Source organism: Cyprinus carpio, chromosome A16, assembly GCF_018340385.1.
Source record: "Cyprinus carpio isolate SPL01 chromosome A16, ASM1834038v1, whole genome shotgun sequence".
Lineage (NCBI taxonomy): Eukaryota > Metazoa > Chordata > Actinopteri > Cypriniformes > Cyprinidae > Cyprinus > Cyprinus carpio.
In genome coordinates, this window is record NC_056587.1 from 21,172,846 (window position 1) to 21,192,650 (window position 19,805).

General features: G+C 37.7%; 2 long non-coding RNA genes across 2 annotated transcripts; both read left to right on the top strand.

Annotated features, from left to right (window-relative positions):
* The first annotated feature begins 398 nt into the window (after nt 1-398).
* On the top strand, nt 399-9,680 carry LOC109049418. The gene is made up of 6 exons (XR_006162045.1): nt 399-501; nt 592-639; nt 7,811-7,877; nt 8,039-8,727; nt 8,810-8,857; nt 9,551-9,680. It is a non-coding gene; the product is annotated as an uncharacterized LOC109049418 (long non-coding RNA).
* Nucleotides 9,681-16,294: 6,614 nt separating this feature from the next.
* LOC122148048 lies at nt 16,295-18,934 on the top strand. The gene is made up of 2 exons (XR_006162046.1): nt 16,295-17,455; nt 18,567-18,934. It is a non-coding gene; the product is annotated as an uncharacterized LOC122148048 (long non-coding RNA).
* Nucleotides 18,935-19,805: the final 871 nt, after the last annotated feature.

The following is a 19,805-nucleotide window of genomic DNA, read 5'->3' on the forward strand; positions in this document are numbered from 1 at the left end:
ACAAAAACCTTTATTTTGTATGTGATTAATCGTTTGACAGCAATTATATGTATATACACACACACACACACACACACACACACATTATCAATTTGTTAATTATATTAAATAAATACATTATAAAAAGTCTCTACAATAAACTTACAGTACAATAAAATTTTGTACATATTCCAATGAATATATTCCAACATGAACTTTTGAATAAGGATTTGTTTGCTACTTCCTCATTAACAAAAACAATACATTATTACTTTTTTATTACTACAATGTATTTGTCAAGTATACTCATCATTAAAATCCAATTAAATAAACTTGATACAAGATATCATAAATGAAAATATTTTACATTCTGCGCCATAACAATGACGTCACGCCGCGTCACGTTTCTGTCAGACGCACCTGTTAGCGTCTAGTAGTCAAGACGATACGCAGGTATTATTTTTCTGAACCTGCTGCGATACGACAGAGAGAAAACGCAGAATTTGGGCTTCGAACGTCAAGGTAAGATTGTTTATTTTGAGTCAGTTTTCTTAATTAGAATTAGTTCATTAGAAAGAGTATCAATATCTCTAACGATCTGTTATTTGTCAGGTTTCATGGGGTCATGGATGCTGGTTCTGTGTACCACAGTCACTCTGAGTGAGTCTGCTGTTATTAAATGAAATCCTAGTTAAACTATAAGAGCTGCTTGGGCAGTTCGACACTGCATGAAAATATTACTTCATAGATGAGTCTAATCTCTTTGTTTTATTATTTTGCTGGGCAGCGAAAGAAAACTTGTTTTGTCCACAAACATGAATCTATTAAAATTGTTCAAGCAAAAATGGGAATTATATCAACACAGAAAATACTCTCTCAGAAATAACACTTTTTTACCTTAGGTTCTACTATCTTCACTTTAAGTACTAATAGGTACACTTTAGGTAACTTTTGGAAATTATATCATATCAGTACAAACAATATATTAAAATAAACAGTGTAAATAAAAATGCTTTTTAAATATTAAATTGCATTTTCTAAAATGTAAAAAAAAAAAAATATATAATATATTTTTTCACCAATATTGAGTCCTTTGATGTGACAAAATCCATAATTCTGAGATAATTATAAATACTTCTTTTACCTTATAAAACTACTCCAAATCACATAAAAAAAAATTGATTGAATTACCATTATTTCACATGCATTTTTCATTAAAAGTGAAGACATAAATAGTCACCAGTCAAATGTTTAATTTGTTTAATGTCTTTCTGGCTACACACTCAACTCTTTATGTACAGTGAAATAAGAACAACATATTAATTATTTTCAAATAACTGCCATCAGTGCCTGTGTGTCTTCATGGAGCAATATCAGTCCGCTTTAAGACCGGACGGCCTCTCTATGTGGCACTCGGCCGAACTCTTGTTTTGGAAGTCGAATTCAAGAAGGACTCGGACGACAAAATAGACATGGTGACGTGGGACCGCGAGAGAGGAAATGACACTGTCAGACTGTCACATGGAAACAGAATATCTTTGGAGAACGGAGATGCACTTCTGACATCTTGTTCAATATCAGAATGTGTGTAATTTTTTTAATATTTAGGTGAAAAAAGTCACTTTTGACTTCAAAATGTTCACCACAAAATGCAAAAACATTTAAAGATAGAAAAAAAGGCAACACTTTACAATAACTTCCCATTAGTTAACATTAGTTAAAGGAATATTTAACCCAAAAATGAAAATTTGATCAGATTTGGAGAAATGTAGCGTTGCATCACATGCTCTGCAGTGAATGGGTGCCGTCAGAATGAGAGTCTGATAAAAACATCACAATAATCCACATCACTCCAGTCCATCAGTTAACATCTGGAGAAGACAAAAGCTGCATGTTTGTAAGAAACAAATGCATCAAGATGTTTTTAATTTCAAACCATTCCTTCTGGATAAATATGAGTCAATAATCCATAATAACGCTTCCTCCAGTGAAAAATCTCCTGTTGTCTCTCACATCAAAATCCATCCACATGTTTGTTTAGAGCTGTTTTTTCATGTAAACGGTGCTTGATCTTTGCAGAATTCTCTCCTGATTCAGACCAGTCCACTTTTTCACTGGAGAAAGCAATATTATGGATAGAGGACTTGTATTTTAGCTGAAAGTGACAGGGTTGAACGACTTCTGATTTTTATGTGATGAAAGTCGAGTCGAAGTCGACTAATCGCTGATGATGTCATTACTGAACAAATAATTCTGGAGCAGAGACTCAAACACCTTGTGCACAGCTGTGGCGTATGACACAGTGCTACCCACGTGGCTATTGCTCCTATAACAGCTAATTTTTAGCAGTTCTTTTGTCTTTGGGTCGATATATTTCTCACAGATTTCTGCTCGTTCTAAATCAGATACAGATAAAGTAGCACAATAAAGATTTCAGTCATATGAATGCGTGTGTGAATTAATTCTACATGGCAACGTCTCTCTAGTAGTAGTGGAGCTGTGGGATTTAGTTATTAAGAAATATATGCTTGATCTTTTCAGTTTCTAAGCTATTTTATTAAGAAATCACAGAACAATGTTGACAGTACATTTACAGTGCAGCAGCGCATTAGATTAGAACGGCGATTCATTTACTGTACAATAGGCTGTTTAAAACATTCTCCCGTTTACTTTCATGTCCATGTACGTACACATGTCTCGTGGAGCGCTTTCAGAGCATGCATTTATTTGTCATTTTAACTGTTCAGAAACGGAGCGTAAATGTGGAAGTCCTTTAAAGATTTCTTATCCTGTTGCGCCCTCTATAGGACCAGTGACTAGTTGACGTCAAGCTTAAAGCATCGTGGCAGAACATTTAACTACATTATATCTTACAACTTCAACTTTGATTTAAAATTGATTCATACATGTAAATCACTAAAACTGTTTAGCTACATTTTAGCTTAGAACTTGAATGATGTTTTCCCTTTGATTCATTCCTGTCACGCACAATGACATCGATGCTTTTAGTTCCCTTTCAAGGGAACTTCGAACTGCGTCCTCTAGGGGTCGCTATGGGGAACACCTCATCGTGACCCGTGTCTGAAGCATACATTGAAAAAACACCAACGAGTCGGCCGGCGACAGCCTCTGACGTCACTACCGGCGCGACTATAAACTGGCACCGGGAGAACATGTCTTTCTTTTCTTCGTCTTCACTGACTGTTCTGTTTGAAGTGTACATCTGAAAGAACTGGTAAGAGTGATCATTCTCTGTCTGTCATGGCAGCTACTAGCAAGAGTTTAGACAATGTGTGCATCCGTGTCGGCATTATTTGACACCCGATGACACACACGATCTTTGCGTCATTTGTTTGGGTAAAGAGCATGCACGCAATGTCTTTGAGGAGGCAATCTGCGTGCATTGTGAGCGTTTTTTCAATGAAAAAGCTCTGCACTTGTTCGTCTCTCTTTCCGAGGAAAAATAGGAAAAAAGGCAGCCATCTGCTTCCCGCGGTTCAGGACCCGCTGCTGCTGAGGCACGGAGGAGAATGAGCTCTTGAGAATTTCAGGTGGATCGGACTGAATGGTTTAAAGAGGGACTTTCCCTTTCGCGCTCATCGGCGGCGGACGAGAAAGAGCCTCAGGAGGATGATGTTATATCTTTAACACTTTCTGATACTGAGGTTAGTCCTCTGCTGGGTTTTTACCCAGGAAAAGCAGGAGATATTTGAGGATGATGAAGAAGCTGAGGCTGAGCCTTCTCAATTCTCCTGCCCTGCGTATGTAGAGCTGTTGGAGGTTATGGATCGCGCCACGGTTTCATGGCTGATCACTGAAACGGCCAGCGATTCACTGAACGAGCCATATAACATCAAATCTGCGCTGGATATTAATATCCAAAGTATAGTGAAAACACCAATAATTAGCACAGTAACAAGATCGGCAGTTTAAGACATTAAATTGTAAGCACAAAACACAAGAAACTTCTCTTTTCAATATGAATAAGGCTTTATTAGATAAATCTAAGACATATAAACTAATCTAACACATAAGCACACGCACTCACACATTCACACAAGTTGCAGGAAGATAGAACATTAGGAAAGAATAAGTTTAAGAGAATGGAAATGTGAAATCCCAAGAAAACACAAATACATTAAACTGCATAGACATGAACAACCATCAGTCACTTAATTAACCCTCGCATTGAGTTCATCAATTAGGTTAAAATTATATTAGATAACACCAGTACAGACCAGAGTCTGGAGGTACGTTACTTGTGATTCCTGTGTAACGAGGTTCCCTTTGTTGTCGCTGAAAAGGGGGTTTCCCGAGGTTGCTGATTGGCTGGAAGTTCAGTAGTCGTTGAAGTGACATCTTGGGAAGCCAGTGGTTGGGCGTAGGCTGAAGATGCGGAGTTGTGGGCTGGTTGTAGTTTCAGACGGGCACGCGAGGTCAGACTCGGAGACACTGCGTTACAAAACTTAACTCAGCACACGAAACTCTCAGCGGAAAAGAAACTAAAGTAAAAGAATAGAAGTAAAGTTTGACGAGACTAGGTGGTGTTTCTTCTCATCGTGGCTAAGCAGCAGCAGGCGTGCAGGCTGAAGCACGCTGGAACGGCGCTCGAAGAACGCTAAAAGTGATGATAAAGCATGACTAAAAGCTAACGCTAAAAGGCAGGCTAAAAGCCGGCATGACTGATAGCAAAAGCTAAAAGCAAAGGCTAAAAGCCAAAAGCTAAAAGCAAAATTTGATGGTGTCCTGAGTATTTAAACTGGCCTTTTGGCCACACCTCAAATGTTGTCTTGACCAATTAGATATTGTCTTTTCTCGGGGTGTTGAGATGTTTTGTCCCACCCATTCATAAATCATATGTTATCTTATCAAGCACGTGGTCCGAATTTTCCGCGCTCTTGCAGGGTATAATTTGGACATGATTCCTATAACAAGAATATGATACATTTGACAAATAACTTATGGTCAGAAACATTTCAAGCAGGAAGATTCGAACACACACATACTAAACATGAATAAGATCCCTTAAGCTATTCAAGAGTTATTAAAAAAGACATACACAATAAGTGATTAGAAACATTATAATCAAATGTGTGGGTTACATGTATGATATGGAGTTAAGCAATGGACTGATATCCATTTAGAAGTCTTTTTTTGAGTTCATTTTGGTGCATATATGCATTGGAAGGCATTCTCTGTGCCATTCTGTGGAGTAAGGATATGTCCTGTGAAGACCAGAGAGGTTAACAGATCTTCTTAGGAATTTCAGTCTGGTTTCCTTCGAGGTGGGGGAAGTCAATCCAAAGAGCTTGTGATCATGATTACTATCATGGGTTTACATGTGATGGTAACGCTGTGCATCTCTTTGATTACTTGCCCCAAATTTGACAATCTCTTCTCCGAATTGAAATTGTCAATAATTGTTCTAATGGTGTTAATGTTGAAAGCTGTTCTGTGGAAGAGCTGGTTGGATCTAGCTTCAGACTGTGGTGCTAGGAGTTGATTTACAACATCCTGTTGCCTTTCCGAGAAATTCGGCTCCTCTTGTTTCAACCATGGTCCTGATCGAATCTTTAATTTGTTTGGTTCAGGCCTGATACGCTACATCATGATGCTCAGGTTTCGTCTTTTTAACTTTTCGGTATTTCCGTTGAGACGGTGATTGAGAAGTTCGGGGAGACAAAGGCGCACTCTGCTGCTTTCAGATCCTTCGTTCCACGAAGGTCCAGGTCTGTGCCCGAACAACATAGGGGTCCTGGCCTCGATCTGAGGATCAAAGACAGGCACAGAAGACTAGTGTCACAACTCGCGCTCCTCCCCCACCTGCGGGCAGGGGTAAGAGGAATCGTGGGTCACAAGGAGGTAAGCAGAACCTAGACCTGAGGGGTCTCCTGGCCACTTAGTTGTGCTGTCATATCCAGCGGGAAGTGGAGATGGCAGTTACAGAAGTCTTCTTGTATATGCTGCCTCAGGTGATGCTCCCCTCGCCAGAGGCTTGTAAAATTTGAGCTTGCCTCTCCCGTGCGGTTCAGCACCTCTGCGATGCTTAGGAACATTTAGGTACACACGCTAAGCTCTGTGTACTTTTTGAAAACCACATGGTGGTCAGTGTGCACGTGAACACTTTGCGCACTTTCTAAAATCCACGTAAGTGGTAAGTGTGCACGCAAGACTCTGCGCACTTTCTGAAATCCTGTATGGTAAGGGTTACGCACTCCACCTCGTTCCCTTTCTTGAGATGATTAGACCCTGGTTCCTTGGGCTCCATTCAACCAGTGTGTATTTGTTTATACACTTCAAGCATCGCTTCCCTCAACTTGAGGGGCTATTTGGGCGATTCTAATGGTAGTTTAATAGCTCTTCCCTTTTTCAAGAAGGGTCGCCTATGAGCGCGCTACTCTGAATTTGGAGTTCTCCTCTCATATGAGACTGAGTTCTGTTTTTTCCCCAGAGCGCTCCAACATTATTTCCACTGATCGAGTTGCATACTGTTTTGAGATGCACCATTCCATCTATGAGCTGCTCTATCAGAGTGCCACGAGAGCCCTTCCTTAGAACAGTATTTGAAAATCCATGATATGGTAAGTGTGCACGTGAAGTCTTTGCACACTTTCTGAAATACACACTGTGGTAAGTTCGCATGCTAGTATTCTGCGTTCTTTCTAAAATCCTATATGGTGAGGGCTTTGCTCGGTTGCTTCGTGCCCTTTCTTGAGTTGGTAAAAGACCTGTTGAGACAGCTCCTTCAGCAAGCTTATGCGAAAGCAAGTGATAGCCCCTATGGGACAGGCAAGACTTAGTATAAAATGCTAGGTTCTTAGCCGTATCCCTTTAAAGGAATCTTTCCTGATTCCAAGCCTTCAGCTCTACCCCGGGCCGAGGCCCTAACAATTAAGTTGGGTACGTAGCTTAGGCCTTTGGCCGTAAGGGGTACTGTCACAGACAGCCATCTAAATGTCCCAGGGGCAACTCCCATGGAAATGGTAGAGTTGATACTTAGTGTTCGCCATGATTCTGGCCTGCACTCCCCTCAGCATGGAGGCGTGGGTATACTGTTCCCCATAGCGACCCCTAGAGGACGCAGTTCGAAATTCCCTTGAAAGGGAACGTCTCAGGTTATGAACGTAACCATGGATCCCTGACTAGGGAACGAGACACTGCATCCTCTAGCTCCCTGCCATGCTTCGGACGCAAGCTTCAGATGAAGAAGTGAATGACGTGTTCTCCCGGTGCCTGTTTATAGTCACGCCGGTAGTGACGTCAGAGGCTGTCGCCAGCCAACTCGTTGGTGTTTTTTCAATGTATGCTTCAGACATGGGTCACGACGAGGTGTTCCCCATAGCGACCCCTAGAGGACACAGTGTCTAATTCCCTACTCAGGGAACCATGGTTATATAAAAAACATATCTTACCTTTCTACCATTTTGAATTTTGTTGAAGATTTACTTTCATATTCATCCTAGTGCTTTCATCAAATCTCCCCAAAATAGTTTGATGTTGACGGGCAAAAGTTATCAAAAGTTTTTAATATATATATCTTACTGTTCACAAATACCAATTTCGGAACATTACTGGTTAAAGTTGTAAAGTAGATTTCAATCTGTGAATTTGGCATAAAATCACAGTTCTTCTGTTTGTTGATTTTTAAATCATGTGTAACGCAGTGTACATTAAATCACTGCTGTGTTTGGACTAGCTTGGGGCTAGATACCAAGTTTAAAGTATGAAGCTTAAGGTTTTTTTTTGTGAAGTGGATTTCATGCAGCATATGGTTTCTAGTAATGTCAGTCATCTTATCTGCAGCTGGTTTTAATGTCTCGTGTCTCATCAGAATCTCAGCCCTGTTGTGCGGGACTGATTGCAGTCGGAGTTGTAACAGCAATAGCACTTGTGTCCGGGTGAGACCTACTCTCTTCTACTGACTCATTATATGTCTGTTTAAGGGCTGGGAAATAACACCGAAAGGCTGAAAAAATATATTCAGATAATCTTTTTAGCTACATCACTCAGCCCTAGTCTGTTTACTAAAAGTCCTTTTCACACAATCTTTTCATTTCAGACCAATTTTCCTGAAGATGCACAGAAAACAACATAAACATGTATTTATCCCTACTAAGTCCACATAGAAGATTTTATTATATCTATTTACATGTTAATATACCTGTAAACATTTTAATTTGATCATTTTGTTTATTCTAAACTGTTGATTTAATAAAGTTCATGTTTTATGTCAAAAGAATGTGCTTGTGTTCATTGGCTCGTTCTGTTCATTTGGCCAAACTTGTACGTTGTTAAAATGGATCTTAAAGATATAAGCTGTTATGTTTACAAAAAAATGGATATCATTGGTATTAATTTTCTCTGTACCTCATTTGTTCCAATTAATCTGCTGTTTGAGTTTCTGCTATTTTTGTTTTTGTTCAGAGAATAAAAGTGTGCAAACTGATCTTGAGCGTGGAGCGTGATGGGAGGGTTTAGGGAAGTTCTGCTTGTTTGAGCAGAGAATAGTGGCATTATTCCACAGGAAAAGGAAACAGCTCAGTTTGCAAACCCGGTCACACCTAAAGACCTTTGGTTCTGTGAACTCTGTGTTCAGACCAGTGCTGTAGAGACACAAACAACATGTTTAATGTGGGAGCTTCGCTCTAGTGTTTTTCAGGGTACATGCGTCTCTTTCAGAATCTTATGAGAGGTGAACCTGTTGCGATACGACAGAGAAAACACGGAATTTAGGCTTCGAAAGTCAAGGTAAGATTGTTTATTTTGAGTCAGTTTTCTATGAGTTAATTAGAAAGAGTATCAATATCTCTAACGATCTGTTATTTGTCAGGTGTCATGGGGTCATGGATGCTGGTTCTGTGTACCACAGTCACTCTGAGTGAGTCTGCTGTTTTTAAATGAAATCCTAGTTAAACTATAAGAGCTGCTTGGGCAGTTCGACACTGCATGAAAATATTACTTCATAGACGAGTCTAATCTCTTTGTTTTATTATTTTGCTGGGCAGCGAAAGAAAACTTGTTTTGTCCACAAACATGAATCTATTAAAATTGTTCAAGCAAAAATGGGAATTATATCAACACAGAAAATACTCTCTCAGAAATAACACTTTTTTACCTTAGGTTCTAATATCTTCACTTTAAGTACTAATAGGTACACTTTGGGTGCAAATGTGTAACATTTGGAAATTATATCATATCAGTACAAACAATATATTAAAATAAACAGTGTAAATAAAAATGTTTTTTAAATATTATATTGCATTTTCTAAAATGTAAAAAGAAAAACTATAATATTTTTTTTTCACCAATATTGAGTCTTTTAGTGTGACAAAATCCATAATTCTGAGATAATTATAAATACTTCTTTTACCTTATAAAACTACTCCAAATCACATTAAAAAAATGATTGAATTACCATTATTTCACATGCATTTTTCATTAAAAGTGAAAACATAAATGGTCACCAGTCAATTGTTTAATTTGTTTAATGTCTTTCTGGCTACACACTCAACTCTTTATGTACAGTGAAATAAGAACAACATATTAATTATTTTCAAATAACTGTCATCAGTGCCTGTGTGTCTTCATGGAGCAATATCAGTCCGCTTTAAGACCGGACGGCCTCTCTATGTGGCACTCGGCCGAACTCTTGTTTTGGAAGTCGAATTCAAGAAGGACTCGGACGACAAAATAGACATTGGTGACGTTGAAGTCGGCCGGGCGACAGCCTCTGACGCCACTCCCGGGGCGACTATAAACTGGCCCCGGGGAGAACATGTCTTTCTTTTCTTCGCTTCACTGACTGTTCTGTTTAAGTGAAATCTGAAAGAACGGGTAAGAGTATCTTCTCTGTCTGTCAGCGGCAGCTACTAGCAAGAGTTTAGACAAGGGCGCATCCGGGGTCGGCATTTTTTGGGACACCCGGGATGACAATACCACGCATTTTTTAAGTCCCTATTTGTTTGGGTGGAAGAGCATGCAGGGAATGTCTTTTTGAGGGGGGTAAGTCTGGCGGCATTGTGAGCTGCCAATGAAAAAGCTCTTGCACTTGTTCGCCTCTCTTTCCCGGGGAAAAAAAGGAAAAAGGTACCATCTGTTTCCCCTTCGGGCGGTTCAGGACCCGCCGTTGAGGCATGGGAGGAGAACAGCTCTTTGAGAATTTCAGGTGGATCGGACTGAATTTATTCAAAGAGGGACTCTTCCTTTTTACCCATCGGGCGGGCGGACGAGAAAGAGCCTCAGGAGGATGATGAGTATTTTTAACACTTTCTGGATACTGAGGTTAGCCCCTCTGCTGGGTTTTTACCCAGAAAAGCAGGAGATATTTGAGGATGGTGAAGAAGCTGAGGCTGGTTTCCTTCTCACCCTCCTCCTGCTCTGCTGCGCGTAGTATTGCTGGAGCTTAGCGGATCGCTACCGATGAGCCAAGCAGCATTCTTCCCACCATAGCCCCTCCAGCTCAGGTGTGAGCCTTCCATTTCTGCCTGACTCCATACTGAGATCGAAAGGAAATCGAAAGAGGTCGCGCTTTCTTCTCGCAGATCCATCGGCTTCAGCATAAGAGTTTTTGTCGCATTATCGAGGCGAGCGCCGAACGCTATGCTAAGATGCCCCCCAGCAGAAACAGAGCTTCATTCCCCATGGGGGAGACATCCTCTCAATCTCCTCCTGCCATTACCTAAGCCCCTTCTCAAGCAATGCATCTTGCTTAAATGGCAGGGCATACGCGAAAGCACAGGTCAGGCTGTGGCTTTATTACAAAAATAAATGCTTCAAGCATATCAGACTGATCTGGGCTAAGAGCATTCCGGATAAAGCGCGAAAGCCTTTTCCTGATCAGTAGTCGAAGCTGCGCTGCACCACAGGCCTCTCTCCGGCTACCAAGCAGGTCGCTTCTGCTGCCAGCAGGACTGGCGGCGGCCATTATGGTATGGAAAGAGACATCTGTGGATGCTGATTGGCTGGAACATCAGTAAGAAAGAAAGGTTTCTCTCGGGAAGCTCGTGGTTTCGCGTTCTGAACTTTTCTCGGATTTCCGTGAGGCTGGATCGGAGAAGTTTCAGACGGGCACGCGAGGTCAGACTCGAGCCACGGCCTTACAAAACTTAAGGTCAGAACACTAAGCCCCTCAAACGGAATAGGAAAAGAAACTAAAAGTAAAAAAGAATAGAAGTAAAGACGGACGGTATCAGGCTGGTGTTTCTTCTCATCGCCTTAAGTAAGCAGCAGGCGGCAGGCCGAAGCACGCTGAACGGGCGTCAAGGGGGTAAGCAGAACCTAAGCATGACTGATCTAAAACGCAGGCAGGCTAAAAAGCCGGCATGACTGATAGCAAAAGCTAAACTGGAGGCTAAAAACTAAAGCTAAAAAGCAAAATTCTCTTCTGTAACCTGAGTATTTCCACCTGGCCTTTGGCCACACCTCTCAAATTATAACAGCTCCCTATGCTGGACCTTATAATGTTTTTGGCTGGTTCTATGTTCATAAAGCGCAAACCAATCCTTACTGATGGTCCGGGATAAAGGAGGCCCCTGAGCCGGGCTCCAGCCAGGAGGGTGGGAGATAAAATAACCCTTTCTGTATATACTTATGTGTAAATTCGCTGGTGGTTATGTCTACTAATAAACTCTGTCGAGAGTTTCCTTTGCAGTGCTCAGTTACAGTGTTTACTAAACACCAAGCCAGCACCAGCCATCCGGCTTCACATGTTCCGGGTATTAGGCCAAGGAGATCACAGGCTTCAAGCGGGAGCCTCCCTTGATCATCAGGCCTGGCACAGCACTGCAGGGAATTTCATTGATGTCCCGGGCCAGGCCGACTTGAGGGGTCTCCCCGTCGCTTAGGTGCTGTCGCGATCCAGCGGAAGTGAAGGTGGCAGTTGGCAGAAGTCTTCTTGTATATGCAAGCGCCTCAGGTGATGCTCCCTCGCTAGAGGTTTATAAAATTTGGAGCTGTGCTCTCCTCGTATGGGTTCAGCTTCATGATGCTTTTTCTTAGAAACCTTTGTGGTACACACGCCTAAGCTCTGTGTACTTTCTGAAAACCACATAGGTCGGTCAGTGTGCAACGCGGGAAATTCACTTTGCACACTTTCTAAAGATCCACATATTGGTAAGTGTGCACGCAAGACTCTGCGCAAGACTTTCTGAAATCCTGTATGGTAAGGGTTACGCCGCCCTTCTGCTCCCCTTCTTTGAGATGACAGGGATCTTGGTTCCTTTTGCTCCATTCAGCCACAGTGTGTATTTTGTTTATACATCTCCAGCACGCGCCTCAACATGAGAGGGGCTATTCGGCGACATTCTCGTGGTAGTTTAGCAGCCCCCTTCCGCTAGGCAAGGTCGCTCTTATGAGCCGCAGCACTTGGATTCAGGAGTTTCTGGATCTCAGGAGTTCTCCTCTCATGAGACTGAGTTCACTGTTTTCCTCAGAGCTTCCAGCAGACATTTTCCACAGATCGAAAGTTGATGTACCTCTCAAACATACTTTTTTGAGATGCACCATTCTATCTATGAAAGCTGCTCTATCAGAGTGCCACGAGAGCCCTCTTCCCTGTGAACAGTATTTGAAAAAATCCATGATATGGTAAGTGTGCACGTGAAGTCTTTGCACACTTTCTCGAAATCCACACCCAGGTGCTCAAGACGCTAGTACTCTGCGTTCTTTCTAAAATCCTATATGGTGAGGGCTTCAGGTAGCAACTCTTTCAGTAATTTAGTGGTTACAGGATCTAATAAACATGTTGTTGGTTTAGATGCAGTGATACATTTATTAGCTCTTCCTGTCCTATAGTTGTAAATCACTGCAGCTTATCTTTTAAAAGCGATGGATCAAACTGACTGTAGAATCAACATTTGTTATTGTATTTCTGATGTCTGATGGATATTTTCTATGAGTTTGTGGATAGTATTTCTGATGTCTGATGGATATTTTCTATGAAAGCTGGATATGCTCGCCTCGAGTTTTTAGAGCCTGTCTCATAGCTGGACATACTGTTTTTCCAGAACTCTTTGGTGCAAAAATGGAAGGGAACAGAGTTAAAAAAATAAAAGAATAAAAAAAAAAAAACAATAAAAACTAAAAACCCCCAATAACCACAATGACCCTTTAATCACAATTACAAAAATTTATACTAAAAAACCTTAATCAATCACTTTAGGCAAAATTCCTGTAATCACACAATGAGTTTTTTTTTTCTTTGGTGCATTTCATATTCATCTTTGTTGCTTTTCCCAAATCACAATCTCCCCCAAATAGTTTGATGTTGACGGGCAAAAGTTATCAAATGTTTTTAATATATATATCTTACTATTCACAAATACCAATTTCGGAACATTACTGGTTTATGTTGTAAAGAAGTTTTCAATCTGTGAATTTGGCATAAAATCACAGTTCTTCTGTTTGTTGATTTTTAAATCATGTGTAACGCAGTGTACATTAAATCACTGCTGTGTTTGGACTAGCTTGTGGCTAGATACCTAGTTTAAAGTATGAAGCTTAAGGTTTTTTTTGTGAAGTGGATTGCATGCAGCATATGGTTTCTAGTAATGTCAGTCATCTTATCTGCAGCTGGTTTTAATGTCTCGTGTCTCATCAGAAATCTCACGCCCTGTTGTGCGGGACTGATTGCAGTCGGAGTTGTAACAGCAATAGCACTTGTGTCCGTTAATAGTGTGAGACCTACTCTCTTCTACTGACTGACTCATTATATGTCTGTTTAAGGGCTGGAAATAACACCCCGGAAAGGCTGAAAAAAAATATATTCAGATAATCTTTTTAGCTACATCACTCAGCCCTAGTCTGTTTACTAAAAGTCCTTTTCATACAATCTTTTCATTTCAGACCAATTTTCCTGAAGATGCACAGAAAACACCATTAAAATAAGTTATCCCTACTAAGTTCACATAGAAGATTTTATTATTTATTTACATGTTAATATACCTGTAAACAGTTTATTTTGATCATATTGTTTATTCTAAACTGTAGATTTAATAAAGTTCATGTTTTATGTCAAAAGAATGTGCTTGTGTTCATTGGCTCGTTCTGTTCATTTGGCCAAACTTGTACGTTGTTACAATGGATCTTAAAGATATAAGCTGTTATGTTTACAAAAAAATGGATATCATTGTTATTAATTTTCTCTCTACCTCATTTGTTCCAATTAATTTGAGTCCTGTTTTGTTTTTGTTCAGTTTCTGATCTATTTTTTGTTTTGACGTGTTCAGAGAATCAAAAAAACCCACTCCGTGGTGCACACAACCGAGTGGGCTTTTATTTTTATGAGCGCCCGGAGCGTTGGGGGTTTCATGGGGCAATTTAGTCATTTGAGGGAAGTTCTGCTTGTTTGAGCAGAGAATAGTGGCATTATTCCACAGGAAAAGGAAACCGCTCCGTTTGGAAACCTGGTGACACCTAAAGACCTTTGGTTCTGTGAACTCTGTGTTCAGACCAGTGCTGTAGAGACACAAACAACATGTTTAATGTGGGAGCTTCGCTCTAGTGTTTTTCAGGGTACATGCATCTCTTTCAGAATCTTATGAGAGGTGAGTTATGAAAAGCATCCAGGAATCTCACTCAAAGTAAACATGTCTGAACTTTGGTTGATGTAATGCATGAGGAATGTCAGTCTCACAGCTGTAGGAGACGTGGAAGCACGACTACAGCCATTCGCTAGGACTGTCCTGCTTCTGCACGTCTGCTGTGAGTGATTCTGCATGAGATCTTTGTATGTTTATGTAGATTATGTAGATTCTTGATTCTGATTGGCCAGTTGCAGATTGTATTTTTAGCTTTATTTCTTATTTAAATAAATGCTGTTCTTTTGAACTTTCTATTCATCAATGAATAAAAAAAAAACTCGATTTACGCAAAAATATTAAGCAGCACAGCTTAATTCAAAATTAAGAAATGAATTCAAAAATAAGAAATGTTTGTTGAGCAGCAAATGACAAATTGAGATTATGGTGGATGTAATGCCTCCAATATTTAGATTAGTAAATTACTTTTTAACATTAACATTTCTTGGCTACCATAAATGATGAATGAACTTTATAATTTAAATAATTTTAAATTTCTTTTATTAAACATTTGTGTCTTTTTTATTTGTATTTCTGTTTCAAATAAATGCTTTAAAAATTCAGTTTTCACAAAATATTAATAATATTATTTATTAATTATTAATAAATAAGACTTCTTTCCTTTTTATCATTTATTGGCAACCATAAAGAGTCTAGACAGATACTGTTATATTTGATTAACTATATTTTGTAATTAATTATATTAAAAATGTATAATTTATAAAAAAAAAATATTGATTTATTTTATATTTCAAATATGTACTTTTTGAACTTTCTATTCATTAATGAATCCAGAAAAAAGGCAATAATAATTTATATATACACACAGCTTTATATATACTTTAATAATAATACTTTTAAATGTTTTTCAACATTTCTTGGCAACTATAAACGTCTACGGTTAGATTAATAAGCTATATTATTTAAATAATTATTTAAGAATTTAAAAAGTATATTGCTTTCTCCACTGATAATAACCAAAAAAAAATTATCTTTTCTTTTTTTGTTTCTGTTGCTGTTTTAAATCATTGTTAAAGTAACTAAATAATTTAATATATTTTTAAATTATTATATATATATATATATATATATATATATATATATATATATATATATTATATATATAATTTTTAATATAGCTCATTGTGATTCTGATTTTCCTTTAATATTTACATTTCATTGCAACCATGAACTGTGTACAGTTAGATAAATTAACAATATTATTTCAATAATTATTATATAAAAATGTTTACATATATATAAAAAAAACTTTTATTGAATGTTGTCTTATTTCATATTGCTGCTGATAGGTTTATAAAAGCAACTCAAAACCATGTGTTTGTGATTTAATTTTTGTGACTAAATGCTTCAGTATCAAGCTCATGTAATCATAATTCGAGATATGACTATATGTTTTCTGATGTATTTTGTAACGGCAGGGCTCCGGAGCAGCCAGTGTTTGTCCGTCCGCTTCACAAACCAGCAGTCTCTGTATGTAATCAACGACAAGAATCTGATCCTACAGGCACAAATCCAGCTACTGGATGGTGAACATGTTGCTAAAGTGACATGGGACCACGTTACAAAGATTCTTGGAAGAGTTCAGCGCTGGCTGAGTTTCCTCTTAAAGTCCAGATGAGAGAGTGACACAGTTACAGAGCACACAACACAGACAATATCCACACAGAAAACCTCAAAAGAATATCAAAATACACAAAAAACCCCAAAACACATCACATGCGCTGCTATATTCTTCTCCAAAAATGTGTGCACTTAAAGAAACAGTTCAGCCAGTTTGCTGAAAATGTGAAAACTGCTGAAAATGTCCTCACCCTCAGGCCAGATGTAGACAAGTTTGTTTCTTCATCAGAACAGATTTGGAGAAATGTGCAATTCCATCACTGGCTCACCAATGTTTCTTACAAACATGTAGCTCTTGGCTTCACAAGATGTTAATTGATGGACTGGACTGAACTAGTTATAATTACGGAAGACATTTCCTGGAACATTTCATGCAAGACATACAAAAAAAAGAACAAATTTGTCACTAGCTCATATGCATTATAGGGTTAAAAAGAAAAAGATTAAAGTTTTAAAATAATCCAAAACGTATTCCCAGAATTATTTGGATAACTGATATCATTCATAATATGTACTACGGTTACTTACTTGATATTTATGTTGTTGATTTCCCTCCAAAATGATGTCACTTCCTGGAAGATGATGTCATATTTTGAAACATGAAACATTAGTGAAACAATTACTTTAAGTGTACCGAAGTACTGAAATTATTTTAAATTCACTTACGATGTTATACAGACTGCTTATTTTAGTTTTTATACACTTTATATTTTTAAACATAAAATGCACTTTTTATTAAGTCCATTTTAATATAAATTACTTCAATTAAAATCTGATACAAGATTGTCATGATGAAACACAACCTCCTGGTAAAACAAAATAAAAACATAACTATATAAGTCACTCATCCACAATCATTGTAGGTTAAGACATTTTTATATTTAGAATGTTTAATATTCTATATAAAAACTAAGTATAATAATCTATGATTTTACTACATATAGGCGGCAGCTTCTGCGGACACTTGACCTGCGTGGTGAGCAACAGACTGGGACACAGTTCAGCCACATACACCGCAGATACAGCTCTCACGAAGGACAGGAACGTTACTCTTCATGAGGTTTAGAGCAGGAGTGACCGGAGAGGTTCAGTGACAGTATGATGACTGTGTGTGTGTTTCAGAGGCATATGGAAGCACAAACAGGAGCACAACTGCTGTCGTAGTGTTTCTGCTGCTGATACTGATGCTTGCAGCTGCATCTCTCGCCTTTATACTGCGGAGGTACATTTAAACACAAGTCACCATTTTTAATAATATTGTGAGTTATTTGTATATTTTTTGTTTTCAATTTACTTTTAGTTTTTGTATTTAGTAATACAAAAACTAAAAGTAGTAATTTAGTAATTTAGTAGTAAAAAGTAGTAATTTGGGGGGGGGGTCATTTCTTTTTTTAAATGACTGTATAGTTTTTATTAATTTTTCTTTCAGTTTTAGCTATTTTAGTATATCAAGTTAAGCTAAATGTTTTTATATTTTATTTCCGTTTATTTTATTTCAAATATTACATGTTTCTAGTTTTTGTTACCTATAATAACCCTGATATTTTTTGGAATATGTCTATATAGTGTATATTCATTTTTATTTCAGTTTTACTTATTTTAGTAGGCTTCATCAAGTTTAACTAAATGCTGCCTGGTCAAATAACTTTAAAAAAAAATAGGTTTAACTTTTTAAATATCTCAAGTAATGAATTAAGTAATCTTTTTTATGGTTTTAGTTTTAGTTAACTAATAACTCTGATTAAAGATCATGATTACACAGCAACACACAAACATTAAAAATCTATGAGGCTTAAAAGCAGAAATATGAAGCCTAAGTTTAATCTGGATTGTTTAGGTGGGACAAATGTTCTTTTTCCACTGTAAATGCTTATAAAATAAAACATGAGAAATAAATCAAAATGATTTTCTATGCTAATCAACATTACACAACGAATGGAATGTAAATAGTTTTGAACCTGAAGCATTCCTGTCACGTGTGAACATCTCATTCCAGCTACTGACATCTGAACTGGTTCAGTGTGTTACGGTCGATGTACAGTAGCATGATTAACCCATCTTCTCAGATCACGCAACATGAGCCGAGTGCCAAAATGCCATTAAAAGTGTAAAGTGAAATCACTAGTGCATGACCTCCAGTGACTTCAAATGGACCCACCAACAATATGAGATGTGCAAAAAGCTCATGCATAACAGTTACATTTATCAAAGTTAATAATTGGAAAAAACAATTCTTCCGTCAGGTAAAAATAATTCATATTACTGCAGGCTGTTTACGGTTTCCAGGCAATGAATTAATCATAAACTACGCATTTAACACAATTTGATTCTTTGCACTTGATTGCACAAGAAAATATATGAGAGTCACAGGAGACACAGGTGTGGATGTAACAGAAGAGAGAGACTGAGAGAGCCGTGTGAAGAGTCTCTGTGAGCTGATCTCAGGACAGTTTTTTCACATGACACTCACGACAGCTGATGGACTGCCAGTCTCTCGAAGCTTTCAGCACACCTTTTTATTCTATTGATCAATGTATTAGACTTTTTTTTGTATGATATTAGATTTCATATTTATTGAACCAAGTTAGACTAGCATCATCAAGAGATTTAGTAAATGCAATACTTTCTGAGATACTTGATTCTGATTGGTCAGTTGCTACATTCTGACTTTAATATGATGACTGTTAAGCTATATAATTGACCACTGTCCCATATCAATAAATTGTGAACAATGAAAATGTATAATTTTGTGCAATTTATTTCATTTTTATTAGTTTTATCTGCCTGAATTGATATCTCCAGATTAAAACTTGATCAAGGGTGTCTACACAAACTTCCAATAATTTATTAAATCATTTATTAATTTTCTGTCTCCAATTTTGTCCCACATTTTAGATTAATCTGCCCCTAAATGACACATTGCAGGGACTGGTCACATTGTCAATTAGATGGTCCATTCCTATTTAAGTTTCCAGTTTTGACCACAATAATAAAATTAAGTTTATTCAAAAATAAATTAAAGCTAAAATTAAGTTTATTCAAAAATAAATTAAAGCTAAATAGAAGAAAAAAAATACTAAAACTAAAATAAATAAATAAATAAAGCCAATTCAAAATAATATTAAAATAAGTCAAATCCACCCTTAAACAGCATGTATAACAGGTCACTGTTAAGAAGACCGTTATTTCCTATTGAAGTTGCCATAATAAATTATTTTAATTAAATTATTTTAAATTACTTCAAAAACATATTTTGATTAAAAATGAGCCTAAATAAAAATATAGATAAAAAAAAAAAAAAAAAAATTATATATAGAAAAAAAAAAAAAAACCTAAACCAAAAACTGGGAAGGAAAAAAACCCTAATTCAAAATATTAATATAAATTGGCTGGTCACAATTACACTCTTCTTGCCAGTTTTGACCACAATAACCCGTAATGTAGACTAGACTTTATGCCATAAGTCTTTTAACCTTGATGTTTCATTACAAATGACAAGTGTGTGACTTCTTCTGGACAGTAATCAGTCTAAACTACATCAGCATGACATTAGCATAATGAGCTCTTTTGTATGCCATAATTACGAAGTCAAAATTCCACACGTTCACA